The 23,989-nt window shown below is 36.6% G+C and overlaps 1 protein-coding gene and 1 non-coding gene across 6 annotated transcripts in view; both read right to left on the reverse strand.

Moving 5' to 3' along the window:
* The window catches only part of LOC110674038 (cadherin-87A), an 869,996-nt gene that overhangs the window by 465,306 nt on the left and 380,701 nt on the right, over positions 1-23,989 (reverse strand). The gene's annotated exons all lie outside the window — the stretch shown is intronic.
* Positions 16,324-16,395, reverse strand: Trnav-aac. The gene has a single exon. It is a non-coding gene; the product is annotated as a tRNA-Val (tRNA).

The following is a 23,989-nucleotide window of genomic DNA, read 5'->3' on the forward strand; positions in this document are numbered from 1 at the left end:
AAAAATAAAACCATTGATTTGACTATTAGTTTGAAAATATATAGCTGGAAAATGTAGGTGTTTTTTTTACACATACGCTTTAGACTAGACTTGAATTTATTCTGTTGAAAACTGCCGTTGGATAACATTGTGATAAGTAACAACTAAGGAGTAGAAAACAACAAAATTGGACTGGCATTCTTAAAAATATTTCAAAATTCAATACAATTTTTCAATACCCAAATATTTTTTCTTAGTCTTAAAAAAAATCAAATAATGAGTTATGTTTTTTGCGAGCTTTATTTCTTGATTTTTCTTACATTTATCTTATTCATATCAGTTCTCTTTTCCTGTAATCTTTCCTTATTATTTATTTCTTTCAATTTTTGTTTTCTTTTTAATGTGATTTTTTCAAACATATTTTGTTTCCTGTTCAAATAATGAATAAATAACTTTGCTTTATATTGAATACCTGAGTGTTCTTTTTATCTACAGGCTGATTGTGGGAAAATAAAAGATTTACGAATTATCCTATATCACATAAATTCAATCAAATAATTCAATCGATCAAACATTTTTCAAAAATACAAAAAAAAAAATGTTTTTTCGTACCTCTTAAGAATCCTCAAAACATGCAACTCTTACCAGAGCAAAGCAAACTTTTCTGAGCAAAACATTTTGAAAATTCCAACTTCACCCCTTCATCATCCCGCTGCCAGCTTGTATGCCACATTATTGCCGTGTATTTTAATTATCACACCTCCCGGTGCATGCAAGGTGAGGAATTCACCAGTTCCACTTCAGTGCCCTTCAGAGCAACACTGTGTGTGCACACTTGGTAAGTGTCATCACCATTTTTTTTTTTCTACCAACTTTTTTGTTTTCATCTCATCTCATGGGAGAAACATTCTCCGGCAAGTTGGTAATAAACAACCAACAAATGGCGAAAAATGCAACTTTGACTGACTTCTGCTGCAAAAAGTGTGCCACTACTGAACGACTTGGGAAAAGTTTGGACGTGGACAAGCACCCGATATTGCATCTTTGTACTTTAATTACGACAAGTGCTCTTGGCCAGTTCTTTCTGTGTCTTTCGAAGCAATCCATTCATATTCATGTATTTACCAAAGTGCTGCAAACAGTGTATCTTCCAAGAGGAGGAAATTTGTTCGTTCTTGGCCGTGGGTTGAATGGATTGCACTGTGAACTAACTAATCGAAAAAAAACTAAAAACACATAGTAAATTAAATCGAAGCTTCTTTGTTGAGAACTTTTGAGAGTATTTGTTGGGAAGCTTTTGAAGAGCATTGTAATTTATCAAGTATAAATATCAAGAGCCTAGCTAGCCTAGAAAACAAGGGGTGTAACTGTTGTTCCGGAGAAAGCTAATTCTCAGGGACTAGCCATAGATTTTACACGCATTACTAATGACCTCTCGAAGGTTCATGAATAAAGTTAATACCCATGCAAACTCCAACAAGCATAATCCATCAAGTCTTGAGTCTAGGAGCTGTCTAGGGACATCCAAGAACTTCATTGAATGCCAGATTTCAGATCAACGGATGTAGCTAGTAATGCTACGTTATTTATAGGTGGACTTTAATCAGTGGTGGAAATGTTGACTTCTCGTAGCACCTCACGAGTGCAAACCAAAGCAAAACAAACATGACCGACTTGCGAACAGGATTGATGTGAGCAAGTTCTCCTCGCGAGAACATACCGAAAGAAATATCCAAAAGTTCGCGAACTTTTACTCACGAGTAACCAAACAAGGTGCGATTTATTAAGGTTTCGACAGATAAAAACAACTGTATACCCATCATCCATCATATCTATAGCTAACTACCAATTTGTAGTCAAAAACTTTTGAAAACCAGAAATTTGGGAGAGCAAATAGCTTCTTTTTTTTTTCAAAAGCGCAATTGACTCTGAACAGCTCCGAACACGTTCACTCGCGAGCACGGCAGATACGAGTAGATCAGCGAATCGATGCTCGCGAGTATTTTTTGTTTTAATTTTCGATTGTGTAGATATGTTCACCACTTTTCATCACTTACCTGAATTGGTATTATACTTACTTGCTCACCCAACGTGGCATCCCATAAGAAATTGGAAGCCAAACACTTTGTATGGCCTTTCACAGGTTCATAATACATACGTCGAATCCACTATGGCAACATCACCAAGAAATCATCATCATATATAAAAAATACCAGAGTTGTCTGTCTGTCAGTAACGCTTTGAAATTCTTCAGGAAATGACTCCAAGAACTCCTCAAGTAATTATTCCGGGAATTTCCAAAGAGATATATCAGACATGCCATCACATATTTATCTGAATACTCCTTCAGCAATACCTCCATAAAATTTTCCACAGGTTTATCTGGGAAATCTTTCATGAATTCATCAGTAAAATCCTCTGGAAATTCTTCAATTCCATGCAGCAATTATTGTTTTGCAGGGATTCTTAAAAAAAACAAGAAAATCATCGGGGAATTATTCCGAAAATTACTCTGGGAATAACTCCAGGATTCATTCAAAACCCTCCAAAAATTTCACTAGGAATAATCCCTCCGATTTTTTTTTTTTTTCAACAATTCCTGCGGAATTTTCTCCATATTGTAGGTAGTATCCGGAACCCACTTTCGGCTGGTTCCTCCATCGGCCGAACAAGTGCATGCTGGGAACAAACAAGCAAAACCGTTCGCCACAAAATCCTTCACCAAACTGACTTCTGAACCACGCGATGAAGTTCAAATCAGTTTTCACATTCGTTCTCTTTTGAGGAGAACACGCTCAAAAGATTCTAACCAGTTGAAATATATTGTACACTGATAAACGAATCTTACACACTGATATAAAAGCATGACGAAATATAATCATCATAATCATCATCATTAGCATCATCATCATCAGCCCGAGATGAACTAGCCCAGGGCTAAAAATCTCGTTAATAAAGTCAAACCAAAACTATCATCATCATTATCATCATCATCATCATCAGCATCATCATCATCATCATCATCATCATCATCAATCCTCTAGCTTACTCCACTGTCCTTCCGGCAGGGAGCCTACAGGGGACGCTTTTTCTCCCGTAAAATCATCGAGAAGTACCAAAAATATCTCCGGGATTTCTACAGGGAAATTTTTAAAATTCCTTAGGCAAATAATAAGAGTTTCTTCAGAAAACACAATTTGGATTTTTTAGGAATAACTCCAGAAAAGTAGTCCGGTACTTTTTGAGATATTGTTCATATTCTTCCGAGAATTTTTTCTGGAATTCCTCTCGAGTTTAACTAACAATCCTTTCGAAAATTTGCTCAGAAATTCCATGAGAATTTCATAAGATTTGTTTAAGGAGTATCTGCAGTAAACCTCTTGGGAATTTCTCTGAAAATTCCTCCAGGAATTATTGAAAAATCCTGCAGCGATTTTCCACGAATTTTTCTGAAAATTTCTACACAACTCCCTTTGAGAATTCCTTCGTGATTTTAAAGCATTTTAAGGAATAAGGTCAGGAACTCATCTGGACATTATTTTAGGAATTCCTCTTGATTATTCCAACATAAGCTCTTCAGGAAATTATTTACAAAATTAATCCAGGAATACCGGTGTTTTTTTTTCAAGAACAGCTAAGGGCCAACCTACTGAAATTCGTCCTAGGTTCTTTATTCGGTCCCTGAACGACATCAACATATTGATGTTACTCTTCAATATATTGATGATGCCTGAGTGTGACATCAATATATTGAGGTAAAACCAAGAAAGTTTTATCTGCAATATTTCCCCTCTCGGGTTGACCTTGGTAGCCTATAGCAGTAGAAGTGAAGCATGCTCTGTGCTCGTCTGGAGATTTGTTCAAATCGGCAACTTGAAAAATATTCGATTTTTGTGCGGATCCAACATCCCAAGTAACACAGAAAACATCTTCTCAGTCAGTTATCTGAAAATGATGTTATACTTAGGTGTTAAAGATTAAATCCAATACATCTTCTATTTTAAAACCGTTCTTGCGAAGTTTTAGATAAACATTTCTATTCCGCAAAAACAGAAACCATACTTGTGTTATATTTCTGATTGATAAATACATTTATTACTTAATTAAATCATCCCCTATAACCAAACTTCAGTCGACGTAAATAAAGTTATAAAATTGCTCTTGAATACATATTTCGTGCATAACAGTTTGGTTGTTTTGATAAAGATGTTATAATTATGCTTTTTTTTGTCATTTGGAAACATTTAGTTTTAAAGATGCTTTTGAATACATATTTCGTACATAACTGTTTGATTGTTTTGATAGGGATGTTATAATTGTGTGTTTCTTCTGTCAATTAAAAAACAAATTTAGCATTTGTCTCTTTGACATCTCAGTTTCTCTTCAAAGATGCATAAACTTGTAGCAAACCAAAGCTGTAGCGAACATTTAAGCAAAATGGTAATTAATGCAAGCGGAGGAAAAAAAACGATTAGGAACATACACGAAACTAGTGCACAAATGAGAATTCGTCAGATGTGATTTTTTTTTCAATGACAAAAAGCATTTAATCTCAACGAAGATATTTGAAATTTTAGAGGATTGTTTATTTATATTTGTTGTTTTGAACACGTACTTAATACGTATTTAAAACTTCATTCAAACACAATTTTGCTTCCAACACCCGTGTCTTCTATCCCTTCCAAAACAATGTTACAGCACCGATCATAAAAAATAATAAATGTAGAATTTTCATTGAAGCAATTGATATATTGTGATTTTCAGCACAGCAGGTCAGGAATGTGTTCGACCCAGCCAAAACGTTTAATGTGATTTGAACATTAAGATCTCTTCAATCAAACCGTATGAACCAATTGTAGGCAATTAATTCACAAACTATTACACAGATTTTTTACCTACCCTGTACGCATTTGGTTGAATCCACCATGTTTTTCGCTTGTTCCTTCAGGGAAAAAAAATCACACAATCGGATATATTTCACGGAACACAAGTAGCAATTAAGCATTGTATGAATGGCGCATCAATAAACAAGAAGTACAACACTTAGTTCCACCAGAAATATTACACGGCACCTAAATAACAATACGCAATACCTGCAAAACGGTCACTTTATATTTTTAAACTTGTAGCTCGATAAAAAACATACTAGCTAAATTTCCTGCAGGAATATATTTTGTTCTTCATTGCGCTACTTGCACCACTTGAAATCAGTTGATATTTTTTTGTGTTTGCTTTTTTGAGCTGTCAAAATATTCCAAACAACACACAATGTTCACTTGTGTTCGAACACGACAAATTACGTCTCGATAACTTGATTATAACTTATTGGTCATAATGATGTATGTAATAACTTTGATATGACAAATCAGAATGCTATCAGAAGTATGGAATAGGTTTTGTAGAACATCAAATTGAACGATCAAAGATGTTTTAAAACCTTCAGTTTCTGCGCTTTTTCGGTTATAAAGGTGTATGAAATTAAGTGTTGTAAGGCGATGTATTTAAGGTGTATTTTGACCTTATTAATGACAAACTGTGTTACTTGGGATGGCTGACCCGATTTAAACTCGGTGAAAATATTGCGGAAAAGTTTTGGCAATAAGCATATTGTCAATATAGTAGTCGTCGAAAGACCGCTTAAAGGAATTCCACCAGGAAGTGTTCATGAAATTCTCGAGAAAATTTCCTAGTGAATTCCTCCAGAAATTTATCTGTGAAGAGTTCATGCAGAAATCCCCGGAGAAAATCTCGAAAGAATTTTTAGACAAACATCCGGAAGAAATTCTGAACGAACTTCTGGAGGCACTCTTGGAGGATTTTACAAACACATTGCTAAAGGAACATCCACAGGAAATCATGGAGTAGAAATTCTTCCGTAGGAACTCCTAGAAGAACTTTTGGGTAAGTTTTCGAACGAAACTACTGGGAAATCATGCGGAGCTTCACGAAGAACTCCAACCAGAACTTCCGGAGAAACTACTCAGAAAACTTTCTGAGGAAACAAAAGAGAAACTTCCGAAGCAATTCCAGGAGACTCTTCCGGAGGAACTACCATAAGATCTTTGAGTGAAACTTCTAGAGGAACTCCAACATAAACTTTCGGAGAAACTCCATGCAGAACTACCGAAGGCACTCCTATAAGAAAACAGAAACTGCAGGAGGAACTCCTAGCGGAACTTTCAGAAAAAAATCAGGAGAAACTTCCAAAGGCCTTCTATAGGAACTCCAAGAAGAACTTCCGAAAAAGCTTTTAGAGGAACTTCCGGCCGGACTCCTAGAGATATGTACTTCTAATTAGAGAATGTTATGAAAAAAATTCTGAAGGAACTTACAAAAAAAAAAAAACTCCAAGAGGAATCTCCGGACGAACATTGCGGGTAACTTCCAGGAGAAATACTTGATAACTTATGTAGGAGCTTCTAGACGAACTCCTAGAGGAATTTCCGGGTAAACTGCTATAGGAACAAATTAGAGAAATTCCTTCAATAACTTCCAGAGGAACTCCTACTGGATCTTTCAGAGGAACTCCACTTTTGAAGGAACTCCTGCACGAACTTCCTGATGAACTCCTGCAGGAACTCCCAAAGGATCTTTCAGAGGAACTCCCGAGAACTACCGAGAAAAATCCTTGATTAACTTCCGGAAAAATATCAAAGAGAAACTCCTAGAGAGACTTCAGCATTATTATAAACCAACTTACGGTAGAACTCCTAGAGGATCTTCCGGAAGAACTCCCAGCGCAACGTCCTGAAAAACTTCGACAGGTGTTTCTGAAGAAATCTTCCGGAGGAGCTGTTAAAGGAACTCCTAGCTGAACTACAAAAGTAGCTCCTAGGATAATTTTCGGAGGAATTCCAGAAGAATCTTCGATTCGATCCCAAAGGAATTGCTGAACGAATTTAAACAGACGTCGGAAAGATGGAAGTTTCCGGTAGCAGCTGTACTACTTTGGAAAAACAGTGATATTATATAAAAAAGGAAGAGGTAATAGGGTAGCTGTACCAGTTATGGATGCAATATGTCAACAGTAGTAATAAAAATCAAGTTGTAATCGCGATTCTAAAACGCAAGCATGACTTGTTGGTGTCAATTACTAGTTTAAAGCCTTCCGAATCTGTTGATTTAAACAGTTTTAGTACTAAATTGACTTTAAGCTTCTTAAAATGGATTTTAAAAAGCGTTTTCTTTGTACCAATTATGGCAATAGCGTTCCTAGCATTCGACATAAAAGTGTACCAATTATGGACTATCGAATATTTGCACGAAATGAACTCAAACGCCATGAAGAGCGAATGATAATGCAACGCTTATATGTAATGAAGATATCGCTCATAAAATTTTCCAAAAATTTTGGGTTAAATATATGTTAAATCAATTTTTTGCAATGAGTTCATGGGAGAATTTAATTTTCGAAAAAAAAAGTCAAAATGTAGTGTAAATGCAAATTATGATACAAAACAGCATTAATGATCTCACATTACCTTTCCAGTGCCAATTTTTAACGAAAAAAGAGGGAAAATTCAAAAATCGAGTGTCGCTGAAAATCCCTCTCTAACATGAAATTAGCATCTTCCGCTCGCGAACGTTTTCGAACGTGTGATTGAAAAATCTTAGTAATTGAGTACAAAACATGACGATAATGCCTTACCGAACCGTCCCGTCGTGGAAGTCACCAGTAAAATAGCTTTACTTCTTTTATTTTACTGATCAAAAAATGTAAACAAACCGCCTCCAGAGTATTGCCATAATTGGGCTCTCATACACTCTTTGTACCAGTTATCGACATAGTGGAAATAACACGATTTCCAACTTAAAACAGTAGAATTGATTGCATACCAGCTAAATTTATTCATTTGTTCTCACTAGGTAACATACATTCATCGGTTGAAACAGTTTATCCGGATGAAAACATACATTTCGTAACGGAGGTCCCTTAGCCAACTGCTAAGAAGGTGACATAAATGTGAGGCAAAATTTTCAAATGTTCATTTTTCGAAGCTTATTGCACGAATGTTCTTTACAAAGTTTAGTTACCATCAAAAACAAATAGTTTGATCATTCCTGTGAATATAAGCCATTATAGTCTAGTGAAACAATAAGAAAAATCTCTTTTTGTTCCCACTATTGCCATAAATGGTACTATAGCCATAATTGGTACTTCTACCATACCGGAATATCAGCTGTCAAACAATATCACCATAATATTCAGTGTTAAGGGGCTTCGTGAAACTGTTTTATCACGTTGCTCGATACAATAGGCTGTATAGATTTTGTCAAATTTTCGAAATCGAAAAACCGCACAGTCACAATTGGTAGCAAATGGGCCTAAACAAAACCCTGCAAAATTTAAAAATGTTCGGCAAGCGACATGAAGTTTAGTATGGGAAATTAATTTATTCAGTGTTGGGAAACGAACCATTTCAAAAATGAATAGAAAAAGACTCTTCTAGTTGGGTTGGTTAGGAGCGTTAGAGGAACGTATAAAATCCATTTTCAACAACTGTTTGCAAGCCCGGTCTAAAAATACCCACTATGCATAGATTTCCAACGATATTTATGATCCGAAAGTTGCCATCTTGTTTTCTAGGCCGATATCTTGGATGTCAGATTGACATCAATTTTCAACCTGAACAAACTTGTCGAAGAAATCGTCCCTCTTAATTATCGGAATCTTGAGATACAATGATTTTCATCTTGTTTTGTAGGCCCCCTTGTCTTGGATTCCAAAAATTTTAATTGAAAGAAATTTTCAACCTGGACGAATTTGTCGAAAATATCTTCCTTCTAAACGATCAGGATCTTGAGGTACAATGTTTTTCATGAACCGGAAGTCGTCATCTTGTTTTCTATGCCGCCATCTTGGATTCCAAAATGTTTAATTTACAGCAATTTTTAACCAGAAAAAAACTTGCGAAGAAATTGTCCTTCTAAATGATCAGAATCTTGAGATACAATGATTTGCAACCTGAACAAACTTGTCTTCCTTCTAAATAATCAGGATCTTGAGAGACAATGATTTTCAGGCAAATTTGCAAATTTTTCCGTGAGTTTATACGTGGGTCACTCACTATGGGCCAAAAAATGTTTCCAAGCATTTATGCAAAAATTAATACATCTCAAAGCATCTTAGGGCCTAGAAACGCCCTTACATAAAATATTCAAAAAGATTTTATATTCATTTGATTCCATGCAACGAAAGTTTTACCGAAAATTACAATATTCACGTTGAAAAACAACAAATAGCCGTAACTTTGAATGCCTCTTACTTGAATAGAATTCTTCTAGTCCTTGAAAAACCGATCTAGGGGGTCACCGAATTCCGTGAAAATTTGCCATTTTGTTCCTTATCCGAAATAAGGACACAAGTGTTTTTGGATTTTTTGATAAGGGTGACTATTTCCAAAATAGGGTGACCAGAAAAATGGCGGCATTTTTAAAAACCTTATTTTCTAAAAAAAATCATAGCTTTGGAACCGCTTGACTGATTTCCAATTTTCCTGGACAAAATGAAAGCTAAAGATTTTGACTTTCCAAGAGAAATATAAAATATAATAAATCAAAAATTTCCGTTTTTTTGTGTTCTGAAGGCCTCGAGACCAGAGGGGCTATTGCTGTTCTCATTTTTTCTTGAAAGTCCTGAAAATTTTACATTTACTGTCAAATTTTCAGCGATTCATGTTTTTTAGTTTTTGAGATACAGTAATGACCTGATTTTGTCAGCCCCCGATTTTGTCTACCCCCGATTATATCTACCCCCGATTTTAGCATCCTTTTTGCCCGATTTGTCAGCCAAAAATTAATATTTATTTGCATCAGAGTAAACACGTCTTTACTGGAAATATTGGGTGCATAAAGTTAATTATGACCTTGGTCACGTCTATACAACCATCTGAAGACCACAATTTTTACATTTGAAATTTCTAATAATTATCCAAGAAACTGACCAATGTTACATTTTATTAAGGTACATAGAAAATGGAAGTAAAAAAAAAAAACAATGTTTAGATTGAAAAAATCATAAAACTAAGTCCTTAAGTTAAAATAAAACTTAAAACACATCGAAAACAAATTCCCAAGCCCGATTTCCAATTTTGTCAACCCTAAATGCAGCATGGGGCTGACAAAATCTGGAAATTACTGTATTTTTTTTAATAAAAACTCAGTCATTTTTCATCGGCACCGCACAGTAGGTCTCAGCGCATTAGATTTTTTATTTTTAAATAAATTATAACTTTTGAACAACACAACCGATTTCCAATCTTATTTTATGGAATGAAAGCTTAAGATTTCAACTTTTCAAAATATGAAAATACAAAACACTGAAAAAAAAAATTAAATGAAAGAATACAAAAAAAAATAATATAAACTAAAAGAAATTTTTCATGTAAAAATCATTTTTTTCAGTTTTTTATTTTTTGCAAAGTTGAAACTTTAAGCTTTTATTCCATAAAAAAAAGATTGAAAACGGGTTGAGCTGTTCAAAAGTTATAATATTTTTTTCCGGTCGCCTTATTTTGGAAATGGTCACTCCAAACAAAAAATCCAAAAACACGTGTCCTTATTTCGGATAAGGAACAAAACAGCAAATTTTCACGGAATTCGGTGACCCACTAGCTCGGTTTTTCATGGGATGGCTGAATATTTGAAATCCTACGGATAATGGAACAAAAAATTTGAAATAGTTCTATACATATTTTCCCCCGAATTACGATGTCGACGAGATTCAATCGAAAAGTTTACGCCATGTCCACTTAAATGAATTTGTTTTCCTTAAATTCTCGAAAAATATCATTGTTACATTTAAATTTCTCCGACAGAAAGCCACTCTAGTGCCTTCGTCTGGTCTCCCCTACACAGTTTCAATCGCCCTCGCCCATAAACCCTATGATTTATTCTACCTCAATCAAACTTTACCCGAAAACCCACTCACCCAAATTTTCCCCCGAAACCTTTCGTCTCCTTTCGCTGGAAAAGCGAGAAGAAATGAACGGAAAATAACTTCCTATCGCCGGAGAACTATGGGCAAGCTACATATAATCTAGCGGCCAAGAATATCTTTGACGTGAAAAAAGTACAAATATGTACAGCTATACTTTAGAAGACATCTAAAACTACCATTGAACGGAAATTTTAGCCTGGGACAGCTTGGGACAATATGGGCTGTTGTTAAATTTCGATAAAAAAATCCAAAATATTTTTTTTCAGTGTTGTCTTTACATCTACACTAAAGTACAATTTTTATATTTGATTTTATTTCTGTCATAAAGATTTTTGAATTTTGTAGGGGCCTTCTTTAGCCGAGTATTTGGAGTCCGCGGCTACAAAGCAAAGCCATGATGAAGGCGTCTGAGTTCGATTCCCGGTCGATAGAGAATCTTTTCGTAATGGAAATTTCCTTGACTTCTCTGGGCATAGAGTATCATCGTACCTGCCACACGATATACGAATGCGAAAATGGCAACTTGGCAAAGAATGCTCTCAGTTAATAACTGTGGAAGTGCTCATTAAACACTAAGCTAAGAAGCCGGCTATGTCCTAGTTGGGACGTTAATGCCAAGAAGAATAAGAAAAGATTTTTGAAATACTTTATTCTTGCAATGAATTCTTCATTTCTCTTATAAATTCTAGCATTGGCATACTGTATCAACAAAACTACAAAAAATCTTGCTCTGACATTCCCGGTATATCTAAACAAAAGTATTTGTATTTTTATAGGATGGGATTTTTGGCCTCCTACTGCCCACAGTGCGGCAAACCCCCCCCCCGGAATGATCGCGTGTCGCATCGTCAACTCGTCTGTCGGTTTTCCATCGAAAACACGGCAAAAACTTTTCAAACTCAATAAAAAGCTCATCATTGTCGGCGTAGGTTGAGATACCTGTCGGTGACGACGACGACGGTGGCTTCGACGTCGTAAGTAGAGAACAACAAAAAAAAAAAAACCGGAAAAGCGAACTGCTGGAATAGAATCAATCAAATTCAAAATTTATTTGAATTCGATTTACTTTCAAACAGGGTCGTTTCAGGTGAAATTCTGGTTTGGGATGACGGGGCAGGAAAGCTGTTACAATGTGAATGGATAGATTGTGAAGAAGAGGAATGTTCTAGGAAAAAAGAAGGAAACATTTCCAATAAAATTCGTATGGAAACTTCAGCATGTTTATCTTCTTTTAGGCGTTACGCCTAAACTGTGACATAACCTGCATATCAACTCAGTGTACTATCATCACATACTTAATTTTTGACTCAGAGTTTTCTTCGGCAATTGTCTAGCAAGAACAATTGTACACCGTTTAACTCTAAGTATGAAGAAAAAATATCCAAACTTTTTTGCAATCGACTACAGATGACACGTTGGCTTCGTCCTTTGATGGAGAGGCTTGTGTCATCCGCAAACAAGGATTTTTGACATCCCTGAAGTAACTCAGGTAAGTCAGATGTGAAAATATTGTATAATATTGATCCCAAAATGCTGCCTTGGGGAACACCAGCTCTTACAGGAAGTCTTTCAGACTTGGAGTTCTGATAACTGACCTGAAATGTACGATTTGACAGATAACTTTGAATTATTCTAACAATGTATGTTGGAAAGAAAAGTTTTTTTGATTTGCCAAACACTGTCGAATGCTCTTTCTATGTCTAGAAGAGCAAAACCAGCGAAATAGCCTTGGAACCAATCAAATTTGTTACACGCCAAAGTTGATGAGTGGTCGAATGTCCATGGCGGAATCCGAACTGTTCATTGGCAAAAATTGAATTTTCGTTGATGTGAACCATCATTCTGTTCAAAATGACCATTTCAAAAATTTTACTGATGGAGGAAAGCAAACTGATTGAACGATAGCTAGAAGCTTCTGCAGGATTTTTGTCTGGTTTTAAAATTGGTACATCCTTAGCATTTTTCCATTTGTCAGGAAAATATGCTAATTGGAAACATTTGTTAAATACATCAACTAAGAATGATAAGCTACTTTCTGGAAAATTGTTGATGAGGATGTAAAAAATTTCATCATCGCCAGGCGCTTTCATATTTTTGTTTTTTTTTATAATGGTTCTCACTTCTTCCAAATCAGTCTCCCAGGAATTTTCAAAAACGCTCTCTGGATTGAGTATGCTTCAAATAGAGACTTTTCGAAGACCAAATCTCCAAAATCGGACCTGCTACTAGCCCTGAAAAGTCAATTTAAGGATAACAAGTTATTTCGTTTTGTTGACAAACCTAACCTGTTCAGTTACCACTAGTGGAATACATATCACACGCTTGAAACTAGAAGCTCTCGCATTAGCACATTTAGTTTTGCATCATCATGACAACAGCGGCGACATGTATATGACAAACCCACCGAGAACACTGACATGCAAAATGAGTTGTTCGTGACCATGTTTGTGATGCCTCGTACCACGAGATGATATTTTTGCGCGTTTTATGCGCGTTGTAGTTTTATATTTTTCCAGAAACGTTGGACACGAGGGAATTCATCAGCACAACTCGTTTCATCGTTCGCAAATAAGGCTTTATACACAGCAAAAAAAAGTTATATTGCGTCGTTTTAGATGCGAATCACAAGCGTTGTGATATCCATGTTAAATTACATTCGAATCAATGTAATACAAAATAAAAAAAATACGTCAATTAGTTATTCTCTGTTATAAGTTAGTTCACTAAGTATGTGTTTATCTGTCGAAACACTGGAAAGCATTGTAACATGCTCCATATGCGAACAAAGAGCCAATACAGGTCGGACGTGAATATCCGCAGACTCGATTATCCGGGGACTCGATTATCCGGAACTTGTTATTATATGTTCTTGTTTTTCAATTTTATGAATAAATCTGAGATAATTTGGTATTGCAATATACAATATGAATGGTTTTGCAGTTTAGAACGTATTTGAGAAAACGAGGGGTTGAAAAAGTGTTTTTTGTGTATGCTGGTCTAAATTTTTCTTTTCTTGTAAAGACCCCTACTGTTCCTAGAAACAAATTCTGATTACGCCACCACATCATGTAAATAAAATAACGGAAAAATATTTAAGCTCTTTTTTCAGAGATTTCAATTGTATTCTCAGTGATTCGATTATCCGGAGAATTCGATTATCCGGAGTGAAAAAAATCGGTGCTCCGGATAATCGAATCCGACCTGTATAGTGCTTATATAATGCTTGTATGCATCAGGCTTAGAAGCATTAATGATGCAGTAATGGGGTTTCTATGTGGTGTATGTGCTGTTTTTAAGCATGTAAGCATTTGTATTGCTATTGTAATGTCTGTATGCATCTATGATGCTAATGCAGGGCTTGTTATTAGTGCTATCCAAGTAGCAGCGAAACCAACGTTATATAACAATTTATTTCTTGCTGTGCAATGTTTCGATCGAGTGACATTTTTTCCTCAAATTTAATTTTTTAAACAAGTAAACAAGTCTACCCAGTTGAGTAGAAAATAATTTAATTTATTTATTATTGCCCCCCACACACAGAATGCCACCCACACGTCGATGACGATATGTGCTGACCCGGTCCAGTCAACCGAACCTTGCGTCCCATCCGTCGTCTACTTGGTGCTGTGTTCAAACAATAGTTATCACGTTGTACCACACCGTCCGGAACATGTGTTTTTAGAGTGAGTGCAATATATATTTTTTTCCATCCTCTCCATTTAGTGGCGTTTGTTTGATATTGAATCCGACCGAAAAGAGGGTTGAGTGGGTGGTGGCTATTTTTGATAGGAAAAAAATAAAATTGGCTCTAAAATAGATTTGTGTGGAAAGTGTGCAAAAAATCGGAAGCATACACAAATGAATAGTCCGAAAGATTGGTGCAGAAGATTATATTAGTTTTTTAGTTTAGTGAGTTATCTGTATGAGCATCACCTCAAAACAGGTATATTCACATTTCTATAACTTTAAATCCTGATTATTTGTAAAGAACAAATCTTCAGCAAAGATGTTCAGAACGTCAAAGACATCCGGAAGACAAATAGTTTAATGCGATGTTGTGCCATTAGATTGCGCTAGTGAGGGTTCCGGGTCATTTGGCCGAATGCCATTTGGCCGAATGCCTTTTGGCCGAAATTGAAAACAATAGTGAGCTACAGTTAGCATGCATTTGTTATGAATTTCAAAGAACTTATTCTGCTTATTCTAAAAGAAAGATAAATCATCATCATACAAATAATTAGCTCTTTAGTGTTAGTTCAAGAAACAGACAATGCTGGTAGAAAAACGTCCTAAATGTAGGCAATCATTCACTTCTCTGCTAGGGATGAGAGCTGCCAGCAGAGGTTTTCGCATCGCGTTTGTAGTCTTGTAGGCCTCTGACAATAACTAAAACGTTTTGCGAAGTAATCGTCCTACTGCTGGATCGGTTTGCTTCGATCCCGGAAAGTAAAATATTTCATGGTTCTAGCAACCACAAGTCTTTGTTTCTTTTTTCATAACGGAGAGCCAGTGAGCTTCTTCGACGTAAGTGTTCACTGAGTCGTTCGGCTTACTGCTTTACGCAAGCAACGTTCAGTTCACACGTTGCAATCCTAATCTCGGAGGAGAAAGACATCTCACCTAATTTAACCGTTGAACTAAAAAATATATGTTTTGAAGAAGACTCTTTTTGAACAAGCCTACATTCCAAAAACTATGAAAAATATTTCACTCTTTGAAGAACAGCCTATGATCAAAAGAAGGAAAAATCTCTTATGAAAATTTAAGCAAGTGTAATGCAAATATTAGTTTTATCAGTATAACTACAAAGAACTGCCGTTGATTTAAAGAAGGTAAAATTCCCAATGAAAACGTAAGCTAAACTATTGCTGATATGAATGAAACCAGTTTAACTCGAAATAAAAGCCTATGTTTAAAAGAAGGAATAAAATATGATGCAATCATTAAAGACACTTGAAACCTTAATACACCGTTGATAAACCAGAGATGAATCAACCATCCGCTTAGAATCTTGCACGATGTGTAGAGTCCACAACTTCGTCCTGAATAGGAGGTTCAATTTTATCATTATCGTCCCGTCATACAAATCAACAATTAAAGCATTGTAGCTAATTGATTTTATTTTTCGTAATTCGGCCAAACGACCCGTTCGGCCAAATGGCATTCGGCCAAATGGCGTTCGGCCAAACGGCGTTCGGCCAAACGGCGTTCGGCCAAATGGCCGGACACCCTAGTGAGCTTATAAAATTGCGCACTTTGAGCTGGTTCTATCTTGTGATCCACATGATATAGAAAGTTCGATTCTTCGGCAATTTTGTTCGGAAAAACAAGTTAATGAATTAATTAACATATTACGCGTGGTAAAGATGGACAAATTATGGGTGAAATTATGAAAAAAAATCCACGTGCTCGGCTGGGATTTGAACCCCGGACTCTTGTATGTTAGACGAGCGCTTTACCAACTAAGCTACCGAGCCGGCTCCATCCCATTACCCCGAACGCCATTACCCCGAACGCCACTACCCCGAACGCCACTACCCCGAATGGGTCATTACCCCGAACGCCACTACCCCGAATGAGCCATTACCCCGAATAGTATGAGATACAGTACAGTATCTTGTTTTGCGTGCAAAAATGCGTCTCTAATGAAGGCTGGTAATTAATGGCACGTAAAATTCGTCGGTGAAATGTTCATCATATATTTTCCCTTCTTTTATATGCCAGCTATTCTTTCGAAATATCTTGATGGCATTCTTTCTGAGACAGTGCCTGTTTATCAGCTCAGTGGAATCCTTCGCAATTCAAGGGTTCATTCACAAATGTCATTTCGCCAAAAATTGCCATTTTTAACACCTATCCACCCCCTCGTACTTTTTTTTTGTATGGAAATTCTACATATTGTGAATGGACTGTAACATTTTGAGGACAACCACCCACAAACTTTTTTGCTCCCTTTAGCGTTACGAAATTTGTGAATGGGCTTTAATAAAATAAGCCTTTTAATAAAAATAAGGAATTCGAATCCATAACCCACAATATGGTATTGCTTAACAGATGCGTAATCATTGGTATTTGGACTTGTTGGTGGTGTTCATATTTCAATTTTGTTTTTGAACAAATATTTTTCTTTCTTATGAATATAGGTTGTGTCATAGCATCACATTGTTACAGTGATCATTCACGTCATAGCTGCAAACATTTCACCAGAAATTTGCCCTTCTTTTTTAAATAGGCTGTGCTTTCGCGATTTTGTTCGATAAGCTAGTCACTAATATTTCCATATAAAATAGCTTTTTATAAAGGAATATATCTTGAAGGCATTCACTAAAGTGATTCCTGCTATAATTCTAATCGGAAATTTTCCCTTTCTTTTATCTTCTTGTATTAAAGCAGACAGGTCTCTTATGGATTTACTTACCACTTTTCTGCCATCATAATTTCTTCATTATCTTTTTTTTTTTTATTATTATTATTATTATTATTATAAGGCACTCCGTGCTCGTGGCCACTACTGTGCCGGACTCAGTTGATCTGTAGCTGCTTTATCGATACAGATCTATTTTCAACTTATCTATATTTACATCTAGTTTCACTCTCTCCTACTCTTTTACTCTCACACCGAGCAGGTAGGAGAGAGCTCTGCTACTAGTGAGGCTAGCTGCCTGCGAAGAGGGTCAGTTTGTCTCAGTCACCATCTGATACTGACGGAGGATGGATCTGCTCCGTGAGGCGTCTTCTGGTGGCTGGACGGTTTTTTTTGTGGAGGGGCTGGGAATCGAACCCATATCTTCATTATCTTGAATCAAAAAAAAAAAAAATTATTTGTGGTTATCTCGCAGAAATTCAAATTAATGATCCCACAAATCAACAAAAGTTGCTTATTGTAGCGTCAATCAGAGGCCGCCGATTATTCTAACATGTACAAGTGTACAAGTGCGATAGCGGAACGGTCGTCTATTAGGTTGGTTTTTAGGCGGGTTCCATAGAACAACACTTGCAGCGGCTATCTCAGGGTGAACTTCCATTACCATCGTTTACGAAACAAAATCTTTAAGAAGATCTTAATCTTAATGCCCGACACCTATAAAAATGAGTAAAGGAAGTGGCTACCGACGTCCAATAAGAGACTTTACTACATCCTAATTTTGTGCATATTATAGCTATCCTTCTCATAATAAATTCACCCTTCTTTTCGAAATAGGCTGTTCTTCAGAGCATTGCAATGTGGCTGTGTGACTCTTCTCAAAATTAGAGGACAAAACTTAGTGTGTAAAAATTATTTGCTGAACAACTAGCTGCTATTTTATCCTCTAATATTTGAAAAATACGTTTTTGACCCAAACTCGTTAAATACTCAAAAGGAATCGTACAAGTATCTCCCCACTCTCTAACTAGAATATGTCTCAAAATGTTATCCATTCGGGGTAATGGCGTTCGGGGTAGTGACCCATTCGGGGTAGTGGCGTTCGGGGTAATGACCCATTCGGGGTAATGGCTTTCGGGGTAATGGCGTTCGGGGTAGTGGCATTCGGGGTAGTGGCGTTCGGGGTAGTGTCATAGAATCTACCGAGCCACTTGGTGACCCAATAACTGAGTTGGTTACAAGTTTAGAATTCAAATCCCTACAGACCACGTGGACCCCTTTCATAACCCATATCCATCCATCTCATGTTAACTACCACACGCGGGAAGAGCGAGTGCGATTTATTTTGTGTTGAAACTGTTTGCCTATCGTACCTACATCGCTTCCACAACAACTGTATTGTGCAAGAGTAAAGATGTGGGAAGGCTATCAACGTGTCGTTCTCACTCAAGGGACGACATGACTACTACAGAGAGGCAGTAACACTCTAATATAAATTGACGCTTATATTGAGCTGTTTGGTAATCCAATCCGCATGGTTGATAGCCTTCCCACATCTTTACTCTTCCACAATACATGACTGACCATATTTTCCGGAACCAGTTTTACGAAGTTTACGGAAATGTTCTTGTTAGTGGGAAGGATTCAGAAGCTACACAATCTCGATTCACCTTGGTAAGTGATGCGACTCATGTAACCTCAACTGAAAAAGTCACCCAATGACATAGATGAAGACTTAATATAAAATAAGTCGACGTCAATGGTGCCGAACTATTCAAAGATTTTGTTAATAGAAAAACAGACATGTGTCAGTGTTGTGTTTTCATGTTACGGTCGTTAGGTAAAGAAAGGAATGTTTGTGATATCCAATAGTTTTGAAGACCACTCGGTCACATCTCTGCATCTCTATGATTATTACAGGCTTATTTCAGTAGGGAAGATTAATAAGTTACATTATCTAGATTTAATATATAACCCTTCATCAGTATCTTAAGTAAACATCGACACTCTAAGTATCAAACCTTTCGAAGCTTTTATGAATTACAAAAACAGAAGTAAATGTTTATTAATTTCAATTTGTTATGTAAAATATGAATAAGAATATATCTACACTAGGAGTGATGAACTTCTTTTTCTTCTTCTTCTATCTGGCGTTACGTCCCCACTGGGACAGAGCCTGCTTCTCAGCTTAGTGTTCTTATGACACTTCCACAGTTATTAACTGAGAGCTTACTTTGCCAATGACCATTTTTGCATGTGTATATGGTGTGGCAGGTTCGAAGATACTCTATGCCCTGGAAAGTCGAGAAAACTTCCAGCCCGAAAAGATCCTCGACCGGTGGGATTCGAACCCATGACCCTCAGCTTGGTCCTGCTGAATAGCTGCGCGTTTACCGCTACGGCTATCTGGGCCCCTCCAGTTAGATGACGAACGCTGTGTAGCATTTAAAAAGACATTAGTCTTAAGCTATCGGTGAAATAAAAATCAAATCAAATTAAATCAATTAATTCTCCATCTTCGGTGGAGCGGTTGCCAGTCACCTTCAATTTCGTCACCAGCATTGCCCAGCAATAAAGCATCAGGACTGAGTCACATGAATAAATAATTTTATATAATTTAAATTTGAAAATGAAGTGAATCAGGCCTGAATCATATGCAAATGAAGTTACAATCGCCTCTTAGCATTCTTTTGAGCATAATTAAAAAAATCATGCACAGATTTATACATACATTTTTCAAAGAATTTTTGAAAAATGTATTAAGAAATTTCCGCATTTCTTCTAAAACACTCCAGAGCTTCTTTCAGAAAGTCCTCCAGGAATATATGTAGGATTTTTCTAAGAAAATCCCTTGCAGCAATTTACAGAATCCTAGAAGTAATAACTTGAGAAATTTCCTTAGGATTTTGTTTATTTTGTTTTTTTAGTGTTCTAAGAGATATTCATGAATAATTCAAAATTATACAAAACAGCCCGAAGAAAGCATGGGAAGAACTCCTGAAAAAAACAATGAACGTTTTCCAAATGCATTATTGAAAAAAAACTTGTTTCGATATCTGAATGAATTGTGTGAACTAATCTAGGGAATTCACAGGATCAATTCCAGCAAATAGATGAGAAAATTCTCTTGAAAAAAGTGTAAGCTTCTGATAAGTTTAGGAAATCTCTATGTGAGTTTTTGAGGAACTTTTTTAAAAATACTTTAAATAATTCAAAGAAAAATCTCTATATAAAACTCTTGAAGAATCCCAAATGGAAATTCTTGCCGGATCTATTATAACATTTTTATGTTATACCTGGGGTAATTCCTAATACAATTCTAGAAAGAATGCTTTTCAAAATACACCCCAACCTCTTTTTACGACCGTTATCGGGGGGTCGTAAAAAAAATCGGTCGTAAAAAAAATCAGGGCTATAATTATGTTATTGAAAAATGCAACGTCTAGATGCGGAAATACTGATTCGAGATTTTCGGCAAAGATGAAGCATGGGTTGAGAACTTTCCAAAATGGCCGTTCAAGTTTTCATATTTTGGTAAAAGATGGCAACACTGCTCGATTGTTATCAAAAGAGCCAATTTTATGGGGGTGTGATTTGCAAATACCAAAAAAAATTTAAGATAACGATACCGAATGTTCACCAAAGTCGAAGGAAGTGTTGCGTGCCATACAATCGGCCGAATCACAAATGTTCATGTGGCTGGCAACACTGTTTAAGATGAATGAAGTAAAATTCATAACCATCTCACTTGAGCGGAACAGAAAAATATAATGCTTAGCAACGTAGCAATACTCTTCAACTGTAATCCAGTTTTTCGTGAAGGATTCAAATTTTTTTTTCGTTGCTGGCAACACTGCTTAAGTGAAATTGCGCCACCAGGCAGTACGAATGTGCATGCAACTATTGATTTGCGGATATCTCAGGATCCGGACCACTTAGAAAGATGGAGTCTTCGGCAAAGTTGTTCAGTAGCTCAAGGACTATAATTATAAACGCTATGAGGTTCAAAATTTTGCCACCAGGTGGCGCTAGTGAGCATGAAACTTTTGTTTTGCGGATATCTCAGGATCCTGGCCATTTAGAAAGATGGCGCCTTCGGAAAAGTTGTTCAGCAGCTCATGGACTATCATTATAATTGCTATGATGTTCAAAATTCTGCCACCAGGCGGCGCTAGTGAGTATGAAACTTTTGTTTTGCAGATATCTCAGGATCCTGGCCATTTAGAAAGATGGCGTCTTCGGCAAAGTTGTTCAGTAGCTCAAGGACTATCAGAATTCTAGCCAAGAGATTCGAGATTTTGCCACCAGGCGGTGCTAGTGAGCATATAATTTTTGTTTTCCGGATAGCTCAGGATCTTGACCACTTAGAAAGATGTCGTCTTCGGCAAAGTTGTGCAGTAGCTCAAGGACTATCATAAACGCTATGAAGTTCAAAATTTTGCCACCAGGCGGCGCTAGTGAGCATAAAACATTTGTTTTGCGGATATCTCCGAATCCTGGCCATTTAGAATGATGGCGCCTTCGGCAAAGTTGTTCAGTAGTTCAAGGACTATCATTATAAACGCTCTGAGGTTCAAAATTTTGCCACCAGGCAGCGCTAGTGAGCATAAAACTTTTTTTTTGCGGATATCTCAGGATCCTGGCCATTTAGAAAGATGGCGTCTTCGGCAAAGTTGTTCAGTAGCTCAAGGACTATCATAATTCTAGCCAAGAGATTCGAGATTTTGCCACCAGGCGGCGCTAGTGAGCATAGAATTTTTATTTTGCGGATATCTCAGGATCTGGCCACTTAGAAAGATGGTGTCTTCGGCAAAGTTGTTCAATAGCTCAAGGACTATCATTATTCTAGCCAAGAGATTAAAATTTTGCCACCAAGCGGCACTTGTGAGCATGAAACATTTGTTTTGCGGATATCTTAGGATCCTAGCCACTTAGAAAGATGCCGCCTTCGGCAAAGTTGTTCAGTAGCTCAAGCGTTATGATTATAAAAGTTATGAGATTCTAAATTTTGCCACCAGGTGGCGCTAGTGAGCATAGAATTTTTATTTTGCGGATAGCTCAGGATCCTGACCATTTAGAATGATGGCGCCTTCGGCAAAGTTATTCATTAGCTCAAGGACTATAATTATAAATGCTATGAGGTTCAAAATATCTCAGGATCCTGGCCACTTAAAAAATGGCGCCTTCGGCAAAGTTGTTCAGTAGCTCAAGCGCTACACTGAAAATAATCCACACGTTTGATCCTAATTATGTTCAACGTGGATCTGTCGTGTCGAATTGCAAGGTGAAATGACGAGTAAAACTTGTGATTCTGTGAAGGATTGACTTTGGTTCGATAGCAAAGTCTTTTACACATGATTTGAAGGTTTTTTACAATGGCGATATCCATCACTAGTAGAACTAGTTTTCCTATCATGACAAGGACTCACATTTGCCGTTCACGCGTGACAGGACATGTTATTTTTAGAGAAACCGGGTGCCCGTAATGGGTGCCTGGAATCAGAAAATCAAGCAATAAAATTTTGAAAATGGTTCTGAAGCTTCCTCCCTGGTATAGTACCAATGAGTTACATAGGAGATCCAATGTTGAAACATTTGAACAAATGTCAAATAAAATAATTAATAATTTCAGGCAAAAATCGTTACAAACTTCTATTTCCACGATTAATGCGTTATATGTTTAGGTTAAGTTAGATTAACTATATTCAAAGCGTTTTTTTTTCTCTTATAAGCAGGTGGAATCAACTCACCTGTAAAAAATCTGAACTGCTACGGCATATGAAATGTAATATGTTGTTAACAAAATGTTAATAAAATCTTAAATTTGTTTCACCAAATTAGGATGATAGTGTTGTCTAATAACACAGAACTTCTAGATATAAGAAATGAATGTAATGTTTGGAATGATACTAATAAAGAAATTATAAAAAAAATCAAGCAATCACTAATAAATCCTACTGCAAAGTTTACGATACATTGTAAATTTACGTGTTTTAAATTTGAATTTGGAGCCGATAGCGACTGGCTTTACACCATCGTTTGATGAATTTTACAATTAGTGAAAATTCACGTGTAAAACACATTGATCCAGCTTGAAGAATGTTTTCAGTGTATCATTATAAAAGTTATGAGATTTAAAATTTTGCCACCAGGCGGCGCTAGTGAGCATGATTTATTTTTTGCGAATATCTCAGAATTCTGACCACTTAGAAAGATGGCGTCTTCGGCAAAGTTGTCCAGTAGGTCAAGCGCTATCATTATAAAAGCCATGAGATTGAAAATGTTGCCACCAGGCGGCGCAAGTGAACATGAAACTTTCGTTTTGCGGATATCTCAGGATCCTGACCACTAAGAAAGATGGAGTCTTCGGTAAACTTGTTGAGTAGCTCAACTTTGCCCAAGACGCCATGTCTATGTAGTCAGGATCCTAATATATCCGCAAAACAAAAGTTTCATGCTCACTAGCGCCGCCTGGTAGCAAAATTTTGAATCTCATAACTTTTATAATGATAACGCTTGAGCTAATGAACAACTTCGCCGAATGCGCCATCTTTTTAAATGGCCAGGATCCTGAGATATCCGCAAAACAAAATTTTCATGCTCACTAGCGCCGCCTAGTGGCAAAATTTTGAACCTCATAGCGTTTATAATGATAGTCCTTGAGCTACTGAACAACTTTGCCGAAGACGCCATCTCTCTAAGTGGCC

This window comes from Aedes aegypti, chromosome 1 (assembly GCF_002204515.2).
Source record: "Aedes aegypti strain LVP_AGWG chromosome 1, AaegL5.0 Primary Assembly, whole genome shotgun sequence".
Classification (NCBI taxonomy): Eukaryota; Metazoa; Arthropoda; class Insecta; order Diptera; family Culicidae; genus Aedes; species Aedes aegypti.